At 44.5% G+C, this 18,428-nt stretch overlaps 1 protein-coding gene across 1 annotated transcript in view; it reads right to left on the bottom strand.

Moving 5' to 3' along the window:
• The window catches only part of LOC148451033 (transcription factor LBX2-like), a 54,150-nt gene that overhangs the window by 25,926 nt on the left and 9,796 nt on the right, over window positions 1-18,428 (bottom strand). The window lies entirely within an intron of this gene.

Below are 18,428 nucleotides of genomic sequence, written 5' to 3'. Positions count from 1 at the left end.
GCAAAATCTAGAAAACCCCCACTGCGCATGCGTGTCAAGTCTACAAAACCCTCACTGCGCATGCGTGTCATGTCTAGAAAACCCTCACTGTGCATGCGTGTCATGTCTAGAAAACCCTCACTGCGCATGCGTGTCATGTCTAGAAAACCCTCACTGCGCATGCGTGTCATGTCTAGAAAACCCTCACTGCGCATGCGTGTCATGTCTAGAAAACCCTCACTGCGCATGCGTGTCAAGTCTAGAAAACCCTCACTACGCATGCGTGTCAAGTCTAGAAAACCCTCACTGTGCATGCGTGTCATGTCTAGAAAACCCTCACTGCGCATGCGTGTCATGTCTAGAAAACCCTCACTGCGCATGCGTGTCATGTCTAGAAAACCCTCACTGCGCATGCGTGTCATGTCTAGAAAACCCTCACTGCGCATGCGTGTCAAGTCTAGAAAACCCTCACTACGCATGCGTGTCAAGTCTAGAAAACCCTCACTGCGCATGCGTGTCAAGTCTAGAAAACCCTCACTGCGCATGCGTGTCAAGTCTAGAAAACCCTCACTGCGCATGCGTGTCATGTCTAGAAAACCCTCACTGCGCATGCACCCAACCAATGTGCGCGATACTGTTCATTGCTAAAAAGCGTTTGTGACCCCTGGGCGTATCAGGGTGTAGACTGGGCGATGGCCTAAAGTGATCACAAAAAGGGGGCGTGTCATGTGTGTGTCTGGGAACGCAGGTGTGTTCCCAATCTCACATCCACAGCTCCAGAGGCCATGGTTAGTTGGATTAGAGGCCATGGTTAGTTGGATTAGAGGCCATGGTTAGTTGGATTAGAGGCCATGGTTAGTTGGATTGGAGGTCATAGTTAGTTGGATTAGAGGCCATGGTTAGTTGGATTAGAGGCCATGGTTAGTTGGATTGGAGGTCATGGTTAGTTAGATTAGAGGCCATGGTTAGTTGGATTAGAGGTTATGGTTAGTTGGATTAGAGGCCATGGTTAGTTGGATTAGAGGCCATGGTTAGTTGGATTAGAGGCCATGGTTAGTTGGATTAGAGTAGTGGGGGGCTACAGCAAATGTCCATGGTGTAACTGATGTTGCATTGGATGTTGAAGAGTTTCTAATCTCCCTCGCACATGCACAGACCACGGAAGCTGGAAGTGGGCATCTCAGCGCTCGCGCACACCATGGCACCGCGGAGCACAAGGGACGGTTCGCATATTCCCACCACCAGTACTGCGAGAGCGGCTGTATTACCGACCATCTCTGAGTCAGCCCCTGGGCTCTGCGCTCCCCAGCAATTTGCTTCTGTGAGATATTTATCTACGTACACAGGAAGGAGAACATAACACATGGGCCAATCGGAGAGGAAGACTGAGTAATGTGTCTGTACATTATACACACGTGGGGTAGTAATAGGTAACAATAGGAGCATTTACCCTGCAAATATCGTATGAAGCAAATCGTCTGTATAGAATTAATTATGGAACATTAAGGAGAACACGATAAGGACCTCTGTAAGAATCAGCTATATGGTCACGCAGAGTACTCTCGGGCTTAGTACATACAATTCCTGGATCGGCCAATAAACTGAGGATAATACTTCTGAACAGTGACCCCACAGCAGCACTGATAGTTACATTGTTTCATGTTTGCACTAATCATACATATTAGTGGTAGTGCTGTGGTAGAGTGGTTAGCATTACTTCCTCACAGCACTGGGGTCACAAGTTCAATTCCTGGTCATGGTCCATCTGTGTGGAGTGTGTATGTTCTCCCTATGCTTGCGTGGATTTCCTCTGGGTGCTCCAGTTTCCTCCCACATTCCAAAAATATACTGGTAGGTTAATTGGCTTCCAACAAAACAATAACCCTACAGTATACCGGTGTCAGGGTATCACATAGAAAGTATATTGTGGTGTAATTGCCTAGATGCATACATATATACTGTGTGAGAAGACCGGCAGAGCTCCCAAGAGTAATTACACATTTATAGAAATGATCAGGATATAGAGGACTCTGTTGGGGTAATCTTTACATTCGTTAAAACTTAGCTTCTAAATAAATGACAATCACGGTAAAGGCTGGTTCCTATTAGTAATATATTACTGGAACCCTCCAAGGTCTGCACAACCTGTTATCGCAGAAAAATTATGTTTAATGTATCATGAGCCTATTAGCTACAAAGTATCTCACCTTTACCTGAGGTTTCCAAACGTGGTCCCCAAGGCTCCCCAACAGTACAGGTGTTAGAGATATACATCGATGAACACAGGTGGTTACATCAAATAGAATGAGGCACTAAAGGTCCCCATACATCAGAGATTGATTGCAGCAATCGTGCAATTTGCAATCGATTGTGTATAAAAATCTTTCCCTTTTTCAATCGATTGTGGCAATTCTGCAATCTGCAATCGATTGAAAAGGGAAAGATTTTAATACACTATTGATTGCAAATTGCACGATTGCTGCAATCAATCTCTGATGTATGGGGGCCTTAAGTAAATCATCTGTGCTCAGCCAGGGATCTCTCCAAAACCAGAACTGTTGGGGAGCCTTGAGGACTGCGTTTGGGAAGCTCTGCCTTAAGATGGCCACACATCTAAAGATCATCTGTCCAACCAGCCAACTAGGTGATTGGTTGGAATGACAATCTAGTAACGTATGGGAGTAACTGATGATCAGCAATTTGCTCCCAAACGCCGGAAAATAGACAAAAAACGTTTTAAACAAATAGTTTAGATCAAACATTTAACAAACTTGTCTGATGCCATTTTCATCTGTTTTCTGGCATTTCGGAGCAAATTACTGATCATCAGTTACTCCCATACGTTACCAGATCTTCATTCCAACCAATCAGCTAGTTGGCCAGATACTCTTTACGTGTGTATGCAGCTTTATGCTGACAGAGGAAACCACAATCTGTTTGGTAACAGTGTCTATTAAGTGGATACAATTAAATAATAAGTAAACAATCTAGCACCTCGTTACCAGCTGGGTGACTATATTTACACACAAGCCGCAATCAGAGCAAAAGTTATATCATGTGGTCTCAGCTATTGGAGATGATTTCCATCAATCAGTGATAATTCCTGAGCACAAGAAGACATCACAGACCGTTAATCATAAGCTAATAAATACATGTATGAAGGGAATCTGTATAATTTACCGCCAGCCGCATGGCCGGCGGTTCAAATATCGTCAGCGGCTGCCCGGCAGGGGTGAAAATCCAGATCGTCCAAGGTAAGTATTTCCTAACCCTATTCTGCCCCCTAACCCCCCAAGTGCCTAACCCTAATCCCCCCTCTAAGTGCCTAAACCTAACCCCCCCCTTCCCTGCCGCCTAAACCTAAGTCCCCCGGGAGGGTGCCTATCCCTAACCTACCCCGGAGGTGCCTTACCCTAACCCTCCCTCCCCCTAGCCTAACCCTCCCAGAGGGGTGCCTAACACTAACCTCCCCCCGGGGGTACCTAATCCTAACCCTCCCTTCCCCTAGCCTAACCCTAACCTCCTCCGTGGGTACCTAACCCTAAATCCCCCCCAGGAGTCCTAAACCTAACCCTCCCCACCCACACGGCTGTCAGTGCCCGGCTTACCTTTGATCGGTAAGCCGGGTGTCAGGCTCCCGACGTAGGTCTAATGACAGGCGTCAGAATTTCGATGCCTGTCATTAGACACTTGCCGGGATTAGACAGTCGGGAAGCCGGCGGTTGGGATTACATCCGTTGGCTTCCCGACTGCTACCCGTATGAAGTATATTCAGAGTATACTTATACCTCTTTTCCACCAAAAACCCAGGTCCAACCTGAGTTTTCAGACATGGGCCCTCATTCAGAGCCGCTCGTTAGCGGCAGTACGCTCGTTCCGAGCGATGTTTGCACATCTGCGCATGCGTACGCTTTTTAGTACGCATGCGCGAACCAGTCAGTGCGGCCGAAAATCGTTTGTACGCTATATAGCGAGTGCCTGCTATTTGAGTGACAGAATGAGGCGTATGTGGGTGGTAACAGGGGAAGGTGCTTGAAAATGGGGAGCGGAGATCCGAACGCAGGCGTGCTTAAAGGTCAAAACGGGCGTTTTATGGGTGTGTATATTTAAAACAGCAGCGTCAATGACCACGTCACTGGGTTATTTTATAGCCAGAACTGCTCGCAAATTTGTGGTAGCAAACACCAACCACAAGAATAGCGAGCAGTTCATACGCTGGTCGATGTACTCGATTAATCTAATAAATAGCGGACATGACGTATGGTGCGAGCAGCCAGGGGGCGTTTTTAACAAATAAACGAGCGTATGTTTTGCTCGTTCGTTCAGGCTTAGAGGTGTGAACAGACTGCAATGTGCGTACGGATCATTTGAATAGCCACCCCTTGTTTTTAAACGAACGACCGCAAATAGCGAACGGCTCTGAATGAGGGCCATGGTTCCAATCCAGGTCAGACACCATTTACACAGCACCATTGATCTGGGTTATTCTCAGGTCAGCCCCATTTACACTGAACCTGGGTCTGCCCTGCTAAACTTGTGAGGTCATAAAAACTGGGAGGTGACTGCTCCACAGCCACCAATCAGCTCATTTTAGGCATGACCCAGGTCAGATAACCTGGGCTGCACCGTTTACACTGCACCATTACCCAGGTCCATCCTGGGTCAGACCCTGGTAGCTATCTGGGTTGGATTGCTGGGTTACTTGACCTGGGTTATTTTTCAGGGACCCTTTTACACTGAGCTGCGACCCGGGTAGGCCCAGCAATAGCCCAGGTTTTTACTCTGGTGTAAAAGGGGTATTAGTGTATAACTAGAGAAAGTATTTAATAACACGTCTCACTAAATTACCAAGTCAAATTACACTTTTTATGAGCATACAGACTAATGCAGCAATAATGAGTATCACCAATTTGAAGGTAAAGGAAAAAGTGCAATATGATGTATACTATGCTTCTACTATTAACCATTTGTCTATTATATTGGACGGCCAATGAGAGCACCCTATAGGCGCACAATGATATGTATGAAGTAACTCTGCGTCTGCTTTTAACCAGGGTAATTCCAAGTGCAGTAAAACCACAGGTTAACGAAAGTACAGGTAAAATTATATCATACATATATTATGATAGACCTGCAGGAATTTCACACAAAGTTTTTTTAAAAAAGACCGTGAAATATTAAAAAACAAATAACGTGATAAACAGTACAGATACTATATATCCTCTCCAATGTCCTTTTATGTATAATGTCACAATGTCTATAGGGTTTTGAGCATTAATCTGTTAATCGTACAAAGGCCCTCATTCAGAGCCGCTCGTTAGCAGCAGTACGCTCGTTCCGAGCGATGTTTGCACGAACCAGTCAGTGCGGCCGAAAATCGTTGGTACGCAATATAGCGAGGGCCTGCTATTTTGAGTGACAGAATGAGGCGTATGTGGGTGGTAACAGGGGAAGGAGCTTGAAAATGGGGAGTGGAGATCCGAACGCAGGCGTGCTTAAAGGTCAAAACGGGCGTTTTATGGGTGTGCATAATTAATACAGCAGCGTCATTGACCACGTCACTGGGTTATTTTATAGCCAGAACTGCTCGCAAATTTGTGGTAGCAAACACCAACCACAAGAATAGCGAGCAGTTCATACGCTGGTCGATGTACTCGATTAATCTAATAAATAGCGGACATGACGTATGGTGCGAGCGGCCAGGGGGCGTTTTTAACAAATAAACGAGCGTATGTTTTGCTCGCTCGTTCAGACTTAGAGGTGTGAACAGACTGCAATGTGCGTACGGATCATTTGAATAGCCACCCCTTGTTTTTAAACGAACGACCACAAATAGCGAACGGCTCTGAATCAGGCCCAAAGTTCCTAGACAGGAATAAAGGTAAAAAAGAGCTCTGTACAAATATGGCAACTTCTACTTCTGGTCGTTTGTCTCAAGCACAGTGAACAGTCAGTGACAGTATCAGAAACAAATATTCCAGAGCGCAGTATGTTTCTACTGTCAGTATATTCCTAACTGGGTATCAGCTATCACTGTGCTGTATACCGATAACAGAGCCTGAAGGGAGAGAGGGCCTGATTCAGACCTGCTCGCGAGCGCTGAGTGCTCGCAAGTGGGTCGATGTTGCCCAAGTGCGCATGCGAACGACGGAGCCAGCTCCGTCGTGCGCATGCGCGAGACCCGAATAACGACGGCCAAGTTGTCGTTATGGGTCTCGCACCAAAGGGGGCGTGCTGTCGATGGTGATTGACAGCACGCCCCCTTTGAATCAGGTCACCCACAGCTATGCGAGCGCCCTGGAGGCTGCTCTTAAAAAAGATAAGGGCAGCTCTGATTCAGAGCGAGCGCTCTGTCAGAGCGTCCGGCTCTGAATCAGGGCCAGAGTGTGAGAGGTGATACCGGAATGGTGCACTCGGTTCTCTCCATGGTGTTGGTGAGGGACCCTGTATGCGCACTACATATGGCTGTAAGCTGTCCCACCTACGTTTCACCTATAGAACTGGCTTTCTCTGTAGGGTTACAGTCAAAGAAATTAAAATTTAGCGCAAATTAACCGACTCAAATAGTTATATGGATAGAAAGTGCCTGTAGGGAATCGTCTTCGGGGGTCAAGAGAAACTCTACAGAAAAAGAGATCAGCAATGAGCAGAAAGCCAGAGATAAGTTGAATACAACTGACAGGAACATAGAAAGCTCAGCTGTACAAGATTCTCTTCAATGGACTCTTACCAGTCATTATGCTGCTAACTTTAGAGAGACTGAACATGAACTGGACATTTCGGAAAAAAAATCCGACTTTAGGGGATCATTTACTTGAAAATTTATCAATAGAAAGTTCAGATCTTCACAGAATAGTTTTGTAAGTAGTATTGAAGAAGAGAAGAGATGGAGTGTACGCACAAAGGCCGACCGTCCTCGCGGTATGCGCCTAATGTGCAGGGCCGTAAACAAAATGAAGGAATTTACAGTAAATGGAACAAGTTACCCGATTAACGATTTCATTACATGTAATCCTAAAGACATGCGAATTCGGACTTATATACCGGATCAGACCAGTCGCAATCTGAAAGTCCGTCTCGCCGAACGTGTTTACGGTATTTGCAAAGGTTCAGAATCCCACTTGGGTTTGGAACATTTCATTAATAACCTCCACACTAAAGAATGCAATAATAATAACTTTCAGGGTGTCCAACAATTACATCAGACACGAATAGCGGCTATGATAAAAAAACTGCAACAATGTAGAATTGAACATGTAGTAAATAATCAATTAATCCTGGAGTCCAGACCGCTAAGTAATGGACGGCAATAATAAATGTTCCTTATTTAGGAAAACATATCCATATTGGGTATATTATACATGGTGCACGCACTAAGTCAATGTAATTCCAGATAAGCGCATTTTGTGTGAATAGTCCACAGCGCTGGATAATACCTGCAAGAATGACAGAATTGTCCAGTTTATTAATGAGCGGGAATCTGGCAATAGCGGTACAGCAAACCGCGTCCACGGATGGCTGGCTCCGGTGATCAACCCAATCTGTGGGGATTTTATTTATCATAGCTGCTATTTTCATTATTCATTTTGTTATGTTTCTATTTTAGTAATAAATGCTGTAATTACAGGTAGTACTGGTCTGAGTGATATCATTTATTACCCTCAGACACGACGGCTGCGTTTGTTATACAGAAACCTTTGTGTAATGGTGACAGTGACTCTATCACTCAGTGTATCACATCTGATAGGGATATTATAGTAATATATGTAATTACAGGTAGTACTGGTCTGAGTGATATCATTTATTACCCTCAGACACGACGGCTGCGTTTGTTATACAGAAACCTTTGTGTAATGGTGACAGTGACTCTATCACTCAGTGTATCACATCTGATAGGGATATTATAGTAATATATGTAATTACAGGTAGTACTGCTCTGAGTGATATCATTTATTACCCTCAGACACGACGGCTGCGCTTGTAATACAGAAACCTTTGTGTAATGGTGACAGTGACTCTATCACTCAGTGTATCACATCTGATAGGGATATTATAGTAATATATGTAATTACAGGTAGTACTGCTCTGAGTGATATCATTTATTACCCTCAGACACGACGGCTGCGCTTGTTATACAGAGACCTTTGTGTAATGGTGACAGTGACTCTATCACACAGTGTATCACATCTGATAATAATATATTATCTTCTCAGCATCTGGGTCCTTTTCTTTTTTACATCAGACATGAAGAAGCCGCAGATTTGAATATTAGACGCTCACGCGCAGAAGTGAGATGGACTCACATATTATACACTTTAACCTCCAAAGGTTCATATGGTGACTTTGAACTAGAATTTTTCTTTTACATATATGTTGTCATTTTAGTGTTGTATTACATTAGTTTATCTCCTCTTATTGCATTTATCATCATTCGTTTTGTATGTCACCCAGAACGTTTATCATGTAATTACTCCTTTGTAGCTGTTGTTAATGCCCATTAATATATATCTTCTGTTTGTGTTGTGTAATATTTTCACCCACCAAATTTACCATTGAGTCTACCAATGTGGAAACATCACAGGGACCATAATGGTGTCAATATGAAATATGCGCACGCCGCGTTACCACTAAAGGGGATCACCTCTAACATCTTGTTACTATCCTGGAACAAAAAGTCTACCAAAATAAGCAAAAGACTATTTAATTTGTAACTTCCGGTATTACATTGCATATCCTGTGTGACTTCCGGTATTACATTACATACCCTGTGTGACTTCCGGTATTACTTTACATACCCTGTGTGACTTCCGGTATTACATTACATATCCTGTGTGACTTCCGGTATTACATTACATATCCTGTGTGACTTCCGGTATTACATTACATACCCTGTGTGACTTCCGGTATTACATTACATACCCTGTGTGACTTCCGGTATTACTTTACATACCCTGTGTGACTTCCGGTATTACTTTACATACCCTGTGTGACTTCCGGTATTACATTACATATCCTGTGAGACTTCCGGTATTACATTACATATCCTGTGTGACTTCCGGTATTACATTACATACCCTGTGTGACTTCCGGTATTACATTACATACCCTGTGTGACTTCCGGTATTACATTACATACCCTGTGTGACTTCCGGTATTACATTACATACCCTGTGTGACTTCCGGTATTACATTACATATCCTGTGTGACTTCCGGTATTAAATTACATACCCTGTGTAACTTCCGGTATTACATTACATACCCTGTGTAACTTCCGGTATTACATTACATATCCTGTGTGACTTCCGGTATTACATTACATACCCTGTGTGACTTCCGGTATTACTTTACATACCCTGTGTGACTTCCGGTATTACATTACATATCCTGTGTGACTTCCGGTATTACATTACATATCCTGTGTGACTTCCGGTATTACATTACATACCCTGTGTGACTTCCGGTATTACATTACATACCCTGTGTGACTTCCGGTATTACTTTACATACCCTGTGTGACTTCCGGTATTACTTTACATACCCTGTGTGACTTCCGGTATTACATTACATATCCTGTGAGACTTCCGGTATTACATTACATATCCTGTGTGACTTCCGGTATTACATTACATACCCTGTGTGACTTCCGGTATTACATTACATACCCTGTGTGACTTCCGGTATTACATTACATACCCTGTGTGACTTCCGGTATTACATTACATACCCTGTGTGACTTCCGGTATTACATTACATATCCTGTGTGACTTCCGGTATTAAATTACATACCCTGTGTAACTTCCGGTATTACATTACATACCCTGTGTAACTTCCGGTATTACATTACATATCCTGTGTGACTTCCGGTATTACATTACATATCCTGTGTAACTTCCGGTATTACATTACATACCCTGTGTAACGCACCGGCGAAAAGTCAATGAAATTGAATGTGGGGATATTGGAAATAGGCGTAAATGGGACTTTTCGCCCCATATTGAATATGGCCCTATGTCTGATATCATGTATCCTGTGTCATAATACTGTATGTGATATAATGTATCCTGTGTCATAATACTGTATGTGACAATACTGTACACTGTGTGATAATACTATGTCTGATATCATGTATCCTGTGTCATAATACTGTATGTGATATAATGTATCCTGTGTCCTAATACTGTATGTGACAATACTGTACACTGTGTGATAATACTATGTCTGATATCATGTATCCTGTGTCATAATACTGTATGTGATATAATGTATCCTGTGTCATAATACTGTATGTGACAATACTGTACACTGTGTGATAATACTATGTCTGATATCATGTATCCTGTGTCATAATACTGTATGTGATATAATGTATCCTGTGTCATAATACTGTATGTGATATAATGTATCCTGTGTCATAATACTGTATGTGACAATACTGTACACTGTGTGATAATACTATGTCTGATATCATGTATCCTGTGTCATAATACTGTATGTGATATAATGTATCCTGTGTCATAATACTGTATGTGACAATACTGTACACTGTGTGATAATACTATGTCTGATATCATGTATCCTGTGTGATAATACTGTATGTGATATAATGTATCCTGTGTCATAATACTGTATGTGACAATACTGTACACTGTGTGATAATACTATGTCTGATATCATGTATCCTGTGTCATAATACTGTATGTGATATAATGTATCCTGTGTGATAATACTGTATGTGACAATACTGTACACTGTGTGATAATACTATGTCTGATATCATGTATCCTGTGTGATAATACTGTATGTGATATAATGTATCCTGTGTCATAATACTGTATGTGACAATACTGTACACTGTGTCATAATACTATGTCTGATATCATGTATCCTGTGTGATAATACTGTATGTGATATCATGTATCCTGTGTGATAATACTGTATGTGACAATACTGTACACTGTGTGATAATACTATGGCCCTGATTTAGAGCCGGACGCTCTGATAGAGCGCTCACTCTGAATCAGGGCGTCGGCCAGGATGATGGACGCAATGGTCAAGACCTTCGCGACCATCGGGCTTGCGACGAGACCCTTGTGGTAGGGTCTCGTGGCCGCAAGCCCCAGAGAGCTTTTGGCTCTAACAGAGCCGGAAGCTCTCCCACTGACATCACTTGTGATGTCAGTGGGGCCGCCCCCGAACGGTAGGCGTTCCCATGGGAACTCCTCCGTCTGGGCAGCCACCCCCCCCCCGACCCGCCCACCAAAGGGGGCTTGCTGTCACTCAACATCGGATTACCCGTCGCTATCTGGGACTCGCGCATGCGCACAACAGAGATGGAGCGAGCAGCCAGGAGGCCGGCTTTAAAGAAAAAAAGTGGCCGTCCTCATTCAGAGTGAGTGCTCGCTTATTGCGAGCGGCTCTGAATGAGGGCCTATGGGCCTCATTCAGAGCCGCTCGCAAAAAGCAAGTGCTTGCTTTGGATCAGGGTGGGCGCTTTTTTGCTAAGTTGCGGCCTCCTGGTCGCTCGCATAGATGTGGGTGACCACCCACAGCTTATGCGAACATCGGGCATCGACAAGACCCTTACGGTAGGGTCTTTTGGCCGCAAGCCCCAGTGGAATTCCTGCTCTAATAGTGCAGGAAGTCCACCTACTGACTTGTGATGTCAGTAGGGCCACCCACAAACAGCTGGCATTCCTGCAAGAACGCCTCCGTTTCCCAGCCACCCCCCCCACCCCGCCTTCCAAACGGGGCGAGCTGTCGACCAACATCGACAGCCGTCCTTTTTAGATGCGAGTGCCGGAGCGAGTGGTTTTTGCGCACACTCCGGGGCTCAAGCACGCCGTGCGTGCAAACTGGCCCACCATAGACCCGCTTGCAAGTGCTATGCGCTTGCGAGCGGGTCAGGATCAGGCCCTATGTTTGATAAAATGTACCCTGTGTGATAATACTGTATGTGACAACACTGTACACTATGTGATAATACTATGTGTGATATAATGTACCCTGTGTGATAATACTGTATGTGATAATACTATCCACCAGCTGTCACTATAACCTGGACACACCTTTATCCAACACCCTGCACTTAGCCACCAGCTGTCACTATAACATGGACACACCTTTATCCAACACCCTGCACTTAGCCACCAGCTGTCACTATAACCTGGACACACCTTTATCCAACACCCTGCACTCAGCCACCAGCTGTCACTATAACATGGACACACCTTTATCCAACACCCTGCACTTAGCCACCAGCTGTCACTATAACCTGGACACACCTTTATCCAACACCCTGCACTTAGCCACCAGCTGTCACTATAACCTGGACACACCTGTATCCAACACCCTGCACTCAGCCACCAGCTGTCACTATAACCTGGACACACCTTTATCCAACACCCTGCACTCAGCCACCAGCTGTCACTATAACATGGACACACCTTTATCCAACACCCTGCACTTAGCCACCAGCTGTCACTATAACATGGACACACCTTTATCCAACACCCTGCACTTAGCCACCAGCTGTCACTATAACCTGGACACACCTTTATCCAACACCCTGCACTCAGCCACCAGCTGTCACTATAACCTGGACACACCTTTATCCAACACCCTGCACTCAGCCACCAGCTGTCACTATAACATGGACACACCTTTATCCAACACCCTGCACTCAGCCACCAGCTGTCACTATAACCTGGACACACCTTTATCCAACACCCTGCACTTAGCCACCAGCTGTCACTATAACCTGGACACACCTTTATCCAACACCCTGCACTTAGCCACCAGCTGTCACTATAACATGGACACACCTTTATCCAACACCCTCCACTCAGCCACCAGCTGTCACTATAACCTGGACACACCTGTATCCAAAACCCTGCACTCAGCCACCAGCTGTCACTATAACCTGGACACACCTTTATCCAACACCCTGCACTTAGCCACCAGCTGTCACTATAACCTGGACACACCTTTATCCAACACCCAGCACTCAGCCACCAGCGGTCACTATAACCTGGACACACCTGTATCCAACACCCTGAAACTCAGCCACCAGCTGTCACTATAACCTGGACACACCTTCATCCAACACCCTGCACTCAACCACCAGCGGTCACTAGAACCATGGCCTCATGGGGAAGGGCCAGGGAAGAGATAGGGGAGGCCAGGAGACGCTGGGGATAAATAGGGACATAATATAGTGCACCTGAGAGAGGGCCATGGCCTCATGGGGAAGGGCCAGGGAAGAGATAGGAGAGGCCAGGAGACGCTGGGGATAAATAGGGACATAATATAGTGCACCTGAGAGAGGGCCATGGCTTCATGGGGAAGGGCCAGGGAAGAGATAGGGGAGGCCAGGAGATGCTGGGGATAAATAGGGACATAATATAGTGCACCTGAGAGAGGGCCATGGCCTCATGGGGAAGGGCCAGGGAAGAGATAGGGGAGGACAGGAGATGCTGGGGATAAATAGGGACATAATATAGTGCACCTGAGAGAGGGCCGTGGCCTCATGGGGAAGGGCCAGGGAAGAGATAGGGGAGGCCAGGAGATGCTGGGGATAAATAGGGACATAGTATAGTGCACCTGAGAGAGGGCCATGGCCTCATGGGGAAGGGCCAGGGAAGAGATAGGGGAGGCCAGGAAATGCTGGGGATAAATAGGGACATAATATAGTGCACCTGAGAGAGGGCCATGGCCTCATGGGGAAGGACCAGGGAAGAGATAGGGGAGGCCAGGAGATGCTGGGGATAAATAGGGACATAGTATAGTGCACCTGAGAGAGGGCCATGGCCTCATGGGGAAGGGCCAGGGAAGAGATAGGGGAGGCCAGGAAATGCTGGGGATAAATAGGGACATAATATAGTGCACCTGAGAGAGGGCCATGGCCTCATGGGGAAGGGTCAGGGAAGAGATAGGAGAGGCCAGGAGATGCTGGGGATAAATAGGGACATAATATAGTGCACCTGAGAGAGGGCCGTGGCCTCATGGGGAAGGGCCAGGGAAGAGATAGGGGAGGCCAGGAAATGCTGGGGATAAATAGGGACATAATATAGTGCACCTGAGAGAGGGCCATGGCCTCATGGGGAAGGGCCAGGGAAGAGATAGGGGAGGCCAGGAAATGCTGGGGATAAATAGGGACATAATATAGTGCACCTGAGAGAGGGCCATGGCCTCATGGGGAAGGGTCAGGGAAGAGATAGGAGAGGCCAGGAGATGCTGGGGATAAATAGGGACATAATATAGTGCACCTGAGAGAGGGCCGTGGCCTCATGGGGAAGGGCCAGGGAAGAGATAGGGGAGGCCAGGAAATGCTGGGGATAAATAGGGACATAATATAGTGCACCTGAGAGAGGGCCGTGGCCTCATGGGGAAGGGCCAGGGAAGAGATAGGGGAGGCCAGGAAATGCTGGGGATAAATAGGGACATAATATAGTGCACCTGAGAGAGGGCCGTGGCCTCATGGGGAAGGGCCAGGAAAGAGATAGGGGAGGCCAGGAGATGCCGGGGATAAATAGGGACATAATATAGTGCACCTGAGAGAGGGCCATGGCCTCATGGGGAAGGGCCAGGGAAGAGATAGGGGAGGCCAGGAGATGCCGGGGATAAATAGGGACATAATATAGTGCACCTGAGAGAGGGCCATGGCCTCATGGGGAAGGGCCAGGGAAGAGATAGGGGAGGCCAGGAAATGCTGGGGATAAATAGGGACATAATATAGTGCACCTGAGAGAGGGCCGTGGCCTCATGGGGAAGGGCCAGGGAAGAGATAGGGGAGGCCAGGAAATGCTGGGGATAAATAGGGACATAATATAGTGCACCTGAGAGAGGGCCGTGGCCTCATGGGGAAGGGCCAGGAAAGAGATAGGGGAGGCCAGGAGATGCCGGGGATAAATAGGGACATAATATAGTGCACCTGAGAGAGGGCCGTGGCCTCATGGGGAAGGGCCAGGAAAGAGATAGGGGAGGCCAGGAGATGCCGGGGATAAATAGGGACATAATATAGTGCACCTGAGAGAGTGCCATGGCCTCATGGGGAAGGGCCAGGGAAGAGATAGGGGAGGCCAGGAAATGCTGGGGATAAATAGGGACATAATATAGTGCACCTGAGAGAGGGCCGTGGCCTCATGGGGAAGGGCCAGGGAAGAGATAGGGGAGGCCAGGAAATGCTGGGGATAAATAGGGACATAATATAGTGCACCTGAGAGAGGGCCGTGGCCTCATGGGGAAGGGCCAGGAAAGAGATAGGGGAGGCCAGGAGATGCCGGGGATAAATAGGGACATAATATAGTGCACCTGAGAGAGGGCCATGGCCTCATGGGGAAGGGCCAGGGAAGAGATAGGGGAGGCCAGGAGATGCCGGGGATAAATAGGGACATAATATAGTGCACCTGAGAGAAGGCCATGGCCTCATGGGGAAGGGCCAGGGAAGAGATAGGGGAGGCCAGGAGATGCTGGGGATGAAATTAGAGGAAGCTACAAGTGAGAATGATAATAAACAGAAAATTGATAGTCCTGAAAAGCCCCCCTTATCCTGCGGTGCCCTGTGCGATGACATCGGCCGCACTACCCTAGCTACGGCCCTGTACCATTGTTTCACACATACTTTTTTTTTTTAATCATACTTTATACTAATTCTAAAGTCCTGCAACTTTAACAGCTGTAAACTCCTTTTGTTTATAACATACTATTGTAGTTGTGACTGTACATCTTCCAGCGCGGTTCTTCCTGTTATCTGATTTTGACGTTTGAACTGTACATCTCAGACTCATTACTACTACTGACTGTACCCTCCCCCCCAACTGCCTCATCTACACGTATTCAACTTGAGCTGAGCCACGATACTTTTCCGCCTCCCATACTTTTGTTTTGTAGGCGGAGATTTATCGCGCGCGTGCCCGTTTTACCCCGTATTCAATTTGAAAGTACGCGAAAACAGGACCCGGCGAAACTTGAACAGGCGGAAACTACTGTCAGATTTGGGGAAATCAGCCTGACACCCCCAAAAGATGCTCTGACATGGGGGTTCCCTATGATACCCCCCAATTTGGCTTGCTGAAGGTATTTGGTGTTTTTAAACTGGCTCAATAGCTGCTAAATAGCGTTTTCTATACATGATGCAGAATAGTATTCAGGAGGATTTTTTGCAGAAAATAACTTATCCCAGCAAATTTGGGGTACTTGAAAGTGGGGGTCAGCATATTTTAAAGCTGCTAAAGTGAAGTTTAAATAATCGTGAAAAACCCACCTGCAATGAAAAAAATACATGGGGCATACGTGGGGACCCTCCCAGAGTCAAGTTCGCTAGTTTTTAACTTTGTCCCCCACCTTTTTTATTTAACGCCCCCAAAGTCATTTTTTGGGGTGTTAAGTGTTTTTTTTTTATTTTTGACACAGATTACCTTTGGGGGATGGTCTGAAGGCTGCACGGGGGTTCCCGAAACATTGCACCACAAAACCCCAATTCTGCACTTTTTTCCGCCTGCTATTCATAGGCGAAACTTTTCCAAATTGAATACGGAGTAAAGTCCAAACAGGCAAAGATGACGTCATCGGTGAAAAAGTATGGCGGATCCGGACTTTTTGCCTCAAATAGAATAATTTGGTCATGGTCCTGCTACACCACCACTAATCCCTGCACCCTCTCTTTTCTCCCAGTTACCTGCCCTCTCCCCCCCCCCACACTAAAGCTCCACCTTACCCAGCACCTGCTGTCACCCTTCCTCATTCAGAAGCCAGCCACATACCCCCACACTCCTTATCCCCCTGCTCTAGATCAATATCACCTCCACACTACATCACCCCTGTTTGTCTGACCCTCCCCTCAGAATGTAAGCTCTAACGAGCAGGGCCCTCTTCCCTCACATGCTTCTTCTTGCCTTACTTTTACTTTCATGCACAATGGCATCTAACACTGCTTACTGACACCCTGCTGCTTGTTTAGGTGTCATGCAGCATTGTGTATATATCATGTACTTGTCCTGCACTGTCTGTACTGTTAATGACTTTTGTCTTGTGTGCTCATTTGTTTCTGTACTGTGTAAGAAATGCATAGTATGTAATAAGTTTGTGTGATATAATATACAGTATGTGATAAGTGTGTGTGATATACTATATAGTATGTGATAATAGTGTGCATGCTATACTATATAGTATGTGATAAGTGTGCGATATAATATATAGTATGTAATAAGTTTGTGTGATATAATATATAGTATATGATAATAGTGTGTGTGATATAATATATAGTATGTGATAATAGTGTGTGTGGTATAATGTATAGTATGTATTAAGTGTGTGTGATATAATGTATAGTATGTGATAATAGTGTGTGTGATATAATATATATAGTATGTGATGATAGTGTGTGTTGTATAATGTATAGTATGTAATAAGTATGTGTGATATAATATATATAGTATGTGATAATAGTGAGTATGATATAATATATATAGTATGTGATAATCATGTGTATGATATAATATACAGAGTATGTGATAATAATGTGTATGATATAATATATAGAGTATGTGATAATAGTGTGTGGTATAATGTATAGTATGTAATAAGTATGTGTGATATAATATATAGTATGTAATAATAGTGTGGGTGGTATAATGTATAGTATGTAATAAGTATGTGTGATATAATATATATAGTATGTGATAATAGTGTGTATGATATAATATAAATAGTATGTGATAATAGTGTGTGTATGATATAATATATATAGTATGCGATAATAGTGTGTGTGGTATAATGTATAGTATGTAATAAGTGTGTATGATATAATATATATAGTATGCGATAATAGTGTGTGTTGTATAATGTATAGTAGGTAATAAGTGTGTACGCTATAATGTATAGTATGTGATAATAGTGTGTGTGGTATAATGTATAGTATGTAATAAGTATGTGTGATATAATATATACAGTATGTGATAATAGTGTGTATGATATAATATATATAATATGTGATAATAGTGTGTATGATATAATATATAGAGTATGCGATAATAGTGTGTGTGGTATAATATATAGTATGCGATAATAGTGTGTGTGATATAATATATACAGTATGCGATAATAGTGTGTGTGGTATAATGTATAGTATGTAATAAGTGTGTATGATATAATATATATAGTATGCGATAATAGTGTGTGTGGTATAATGTATAGTAGGTAATAAGTGTGTACGCTATAATGTATAGTATGTGATAATAGTGTGTGTGGTATAATGTATAGTATGTAATAAGTATGTGTGATATAATATATACAGTATGTGATAATAGTGTGTATGATATAATATATATAATATGTGATAATAGTGTGTATGATATAATATATAGAGTATGCGATAATAGTGTGTGTGGTATAATATATAGTATGCGATAATAGTGTGTGTGGTATAATGTATAGTAGGTAATAAGTGTGT

Source organism: Taudactylus pleione, unplaced genomic scaffold (genome assembly GCF_031769625.1).
Source record: "Taudactylus pleione unplaced genomic scaffold, aTauple2 ptg001205l, whole genome shotgun sequence".
Taxonomy (NCBI): Eukaryota; Metazoa; Chordata; class Amphibia; order Anura; family Myobatrachidae; genus Taudactylus; species Taudactylus pleione.
The sequence above is the reverse complement of the archived record's forward strand: the minus strand, read 5'-3'. Positions and strand labels throughout refer to the sequence as shown.